Raw genomic sequence first — 5,657 nt, 5'->3', positions numbered from 1 at the left:
AGTCATAAATATGTATGTCGAGTGAAATGATTTATCATGTGGAGAGGAGGTTTGAAAGCGAAAGGTGACCTGCATCAATTACAATACATATATCATGATAATTTGATTTTTTCTCATGAACTTGTTGAGGGAAGGCATACCCATGCTTAGCTTATAAACTTTCATTACATGTACAAATATAGTCATCTATAGATATAGTCCCATGAATGGATGACCATGAATGTAAGGCCATTATACATTTGATTTAGTACTCCTAAAAACATCGCAGCTCGGATGGATGAAACTAAATCCAGGGTCTTCAATCTCGTTCAATCTTTCACTAAAGTACAAGTCTAACCATGTGAATAGATGTTTTGAAGTTGAACATGGGAAGACATTGTCTGATTACCAGCCAATGATGTAAGTCGTTAACAGATGCGAGAGGAATCACCGATAATGATAATGACCCTCAAGGTACTATAGTGCATTTCACATGGTGTGAATAAATGATTTGATGTCGAACACCATACAAAATCTTTCAATCGAAGGCTAGTGATGTCAACCTATCACCGGAAGTGAGAAACTTGCCATTGATGTATGCAAGCCTCAAGGTACTGAAGGGGTGTTTTTAAGTCAACTTCTTGGATGATGTACTGATGTTGACAAGAAGTGACTCGTTGCAGGAGGGCCTTGATGTATCCCACATCAATGAAATGAAACGAGGTAAATGATTTTAGAGATGAAAAATCGACTGAAGACAGAAGGTTCAAGAATGGTGGTCATGAAAATGAAGGTTACGATATTGCAAAGGATGAAGTTTGAACTGAACGACTTCTCTTGAACATGTCAGCGACACTAAGATGAATTGGTAGCATTGACCCACAACAAAGTAATGGATGGTATGATAGACCAACGGTGTGATAACAATCAAGCTGAATGACCCAACCCACATAGTCACGGTGATGAGGTGAAAGTGTCATGTTCAAGAGTGACTTGCTACCACAAAGTGTTTTCCACTTTTTCCAATTTTCCCCAGTCATTGCTGACCAATACCTCTTTATTTTTATCAAGCTTGAAGAGGATAACATATGCTTGTTTTATAATTTCACCCTTCGGGTGAATCCATCGCTATTTGATGCTTTAATCAGTCTAGCGAAGGTGAAACTCAGTCTTGTCTAGATGGACAAGTTTGTTGCTATTTGATGTTTTTAACGAGTTTAACCACAAAGATAACTCGGTCCTTTTCATGTTTAGGGAGTTTGAAAAGGGACGAAAAGGAAACTCCAAAAGTTATTTTTCGTAGATTAATCTCTCAATTCTAAAAAAGCATAAAATAATACAAGAGAGATATTGTTTCCTATTCTTTAACAAGATGGAAAAGACAAGCGCTCGACAATCTTTTCATGTTTAGAGAGTCTGAAAAGAGTTTAAAGAGGACTCCAAGGGGGTTCCTTTTTCATTTTTAACAAAGCTCGAAAAAGATATTAAAGTTTGCTTTGTGGTCAAAGATGTTCAATTTACATTTGAGCATGTGAAATTCTACATTTTAGTTGTTAAACCTACTCAAAACACCAGCCAAATAGATTAAAAATACCTGTTTCATGGATAAAATGAATAAAAACTAATGTTTACTTGATTAATGTGCAAGAAATAAACATAAAAACAAATTTTACCATTCATTTTTACCATTTCACATTTGCCCTTTTATTTTGGTGCTCTGGAGCAGTTTTTACCTCGAAGTTCACTAGCTGATTACGGAGGATTCAGTGGACCATTTCTTGTGCCGCCCGGAACAGGTAGGAGCTATCTCTATTCTCATTCATTTCATTCCATTTATTTTCAGTTTTAAGCAAAAATTTTGAGTTTTTTAGGCCCCTAGGGTTTCATTTTTGAACTCTGGAATTAGCACACCCTTTCAATATTGAAAGGTGCGGTGAATTGCACACACCTAGAAGGTTGCATGCATTGAAGCGCACTGTCTCTAAGGCAGGGGTGCGCTGGGTACAAAACCCAAATTTTCACTATTTTTTGCAAAAAATTGATCCTAATTTGTCTAATGGTTGCATTGCAGACATTCATTGGATCAAAATGGTGATTATATGGAGGGAACGATAGCACGAAGAACAAGATATGATTGCCCTAAATAATCAGAGTACGGTTGAGGTCCTAAGGAATTACGGGTTACTCAAGAATTTCTAATTATCTAGCATGCGGAAATAGATTTAGATTTTACAGTTCCTTGTTCGTTCATGGGATCCTACTAATTAGGTCTTTCACATTAGGGACAAAGTGATCCCATTTATCATCGACGACATCTACTTTCTGACTGGACTGTCGAGGCGGGGTGCCCCCATCGCACTATCAGGATTTGCCAGAGGAGGTGAATCAGTGAGAGACTATATATGACAGTTCTGTCGCAAAGGTGCTCAACCTAGCGGAGATGGAAAGATTAACATCAGGGATGTTAGTGATTTACCATTGAGTATGATCCTCTTCACCCTCGGCAAACTGACTGGAAATGCAACACTACACTTGGCAAACAGATCATACATGCAGTATGCTTTAGAGTGTTTAGAGCCAAAAGTGTTCAACTAGTGTGAGGCAGTTCTTTCATCCACGAAAGAACAACTGACCAAGGTGAAAAGTGGAAAGACAAAGAACTTTGGCTATGGGTCAATCCTGATTTCTTTCACCTTGGAGAGAATTCCACTTATGCAGCCACAACTTGTTTCACTGGGTGTATCTGGACCTAGAGATCCATGGATGCAGAGATGGGTAGATCTTATGGCTAGACATGTTGGTCAGTCATTGATCTCATTTACCCCTGCATTATTTGAGTGGTTTGATCGACAGGATATGGCCATCGCAAAGTATCCATATTCAGAAATAGATTTCTGTGGAGATCCAGACTTAATGTTACCAATTGGAGCACACTGGAGTGCTACAGGTAAATTGTTTGACCAAAGTGTTTTTTGATTTTAAAGTTTCTATGTTTTTTGTGTTTTTTGATTATTTCCAAGACTAAATAAAACATTTTTTAATGTATGCAGATGTTGGACCTGTTCGACCTATGGGGCACCAATGAGAGGCAGGTGGGCCAGCACAGAGACCTGTTGGGAGAGTAGTTCTCTGAGACTTAGATTTAGTCGAGACATTGGCTGAGCTACAGGACCACATAAAGGGTTTGACCCTAGGCATTCTGGATGTCTGGATCGAGGAGTTGCTTATGCGACTGCAGCGCTGCACCATTGGTGTGCCGAGTCATTGGATGAGACTTTTACGCATGACAGCACAGGCTGTGACTTGTTATCATGAGCAACACTGTGACTTGTTATCATGAGCAACACTAGTCTACTTAGATGTTTTCTGCATACATTTTGATTTTTTGGGTCAGATGACCAATTTTTGTCTTAGACACAAACTGTTTGTAAAAACTTTTAAAAAAACTATCTATTTTACTTTCAGAGTTTTCTTATGCTTAAGTGATGCAATCCCATTCAACTAATGATGTGAATTGAAAATATTTACTTTACATATGTCGTAAATGTCTATTTAACACATAATTCACTAGAGAATCAGTTAATGTGTTTAGATTTCTAGAAATATGATGATATTGAATAAACTCAAAATACCTTTCCAAAATATGAACTCTAAGGAACATGCGATGAATTGTTGGGTTTCGGATGGTATAAATGCCAGTAAGTTGTAGTACAACGAGTTGTGAATCTAGCCTAATGATGATTCGGCGTATGCCAAGTGAAATGGAATCAGAGAGAAGTTCAATCAATGCACTATACTCAACAATGTTGTTCATCGATCAACCAATACAAATCCCTCTAAAACTCACTAACTCGCCGCTTGGAGTGAAAATGGCCCATGCTGCAGAGGATAGATTTTGCATACTATGACTAGCCCCATCGGCATAACCAACAAATGGTTCTGAAAAGTTCGACATCTGCAACAAATGCAAAGTGGATTACTTAACCAAATAAGAACTCTAAAAGAAACACACACACACACACACATGAAATCAAAGCATATATACAGTGAGTTTTACTACACTTAACTTAGCATAGTAATGTTTAAGGTACAACCCATTTTAGGGTTGTGACATGGAATCCCATCATAGTCCACTAACTCGTAGGCACCTTTCGTCAAAACACGCTTAACAAAATAAGGGCCCATCCAAAGCAGTTCAAATTTTCCTACACCAAGTTTATCAGACTCCTGATCGTAAAGCAAGACCAGGTCACCTTATAAGAAGACATGAGGCTTGACATTTTTATCATATTGCACCGTAATACGTTTCTTGTGCGCTTCATTAGCCAATGCAACATCATGACAGGTTTTATCTAGATGGATTAACTCTAAGAAACATGCTTCTTCTTCAAAAGTGTCAGGTAGCAGGTCAATCGCGAGTTTGAGGGACGATATTTCACAATGGATTGGTAAGACTGCTTCCAAACCATACACCAATTGAAAGGGTGTAAATTCGGTCACATTTCTCACCAAGGTTCAATATGCTCATAGAGCCGAGTACAGGATTAAATGCCAATTTCTTTTATGAACTCCAATCATTCTTTGCAACATGTGCTTAAGGACTTTGTTGATAGCCTCAACTTGTCCATTAGCTTGTGGGTAGTATGGAGTAGAACTATCATGTGACAGTCCTAACTTGGTGGTCAATTCAACCATCATGTGATTGCGAAAATGTAATCCATGATCTGTAACTATGGCTTGTGGTACACCAAACTTGGAAACCACATGGTTGAAGAAAAATAAAGCAGTCGTTTCGCCACTGTTGTTCAATGTTGGCATTGCTTCAACCCTTTTGGTAAAATAGTCAACGGTGACTATAATATACCCATGCCCCCTGGCCGAGGTGGGGTTACATGTCATAAAGTCAATGCCCCATTTGGTGAATGGGCCAAAAACAACGACTGGATGCAGTGGTGCAGGTGGTAATCTAGTTTTTCAGTCAAATATCTAGCAAGCATGGCAACTTCTGATAGTAGTAATGCATTATTTGAATATGGTTGGCAAGAAGTAACCAACATGGAGAATTCTCTACATGGTAGCGTAACTAGATAAATTTCCACCACAAGCACCTGAATGACATTCATTCAAAGCTTTTTTGGCTTCCTCATGAGTGAGGCACCTACGTAAAATCATATCGACACCACGATGATAAAGTGTATCACCAACTATCAGATAATCTTTGGCTTGGTATCGAGTACGTCATTGTTCAGAGTGAGAGGTATTGGGCTGAAAATCTTGGGTCTAGAGATAGACCAGTATATCTCCATACCATGAATCACTTGACAAGATAAGAAACAGAGACTCATCCAAGATTGATGCTTCTGATGTTAAATCATTGGAGGATGAGGGAAGATCGCAAAGTAAGTCGGTGAAGACAAGATATTTATTTGATTTAGATTTGATGAATTCCAAATCAAACTCTTGCAAAATAACTATCCATTTTGAATATTTTCCCCCCAGAAATTGACGCAACAAAATGTATGTCATAGGGTTGCAATCTGATATAATGGTAGTTTTAAGGAGGAGGATGTAATGAAGAAATGTTTGTACAGCTTGAACAACTGCCAAAGCTAACTTTTCAAAATAGGAATACTTAATTTCTGTGTCGTTGAGATTACGACTCAAGTAGTAAATAGGAT

This window comes from Pinus tabuliformis, chromosome X, assembly GCF_031772625.1.
Source record: "Pinus tabuliformis cultivar Carrire ecotype Pingquan chromosome X, CPIR1, whole genome shotgun sequence".
In the NCBI taxonomy this organism is placed as follows: Eukaryota; Viridiplantae; Streptophyta; class Pinopsida; order Pinales; family Pinaceae; genus Pinus; species Pinus tabuliformis.
The sequence above is the reverse complement of the archived record's forward strand: the minus strand, read 5'-3'. Positions refer to the sequence as shown.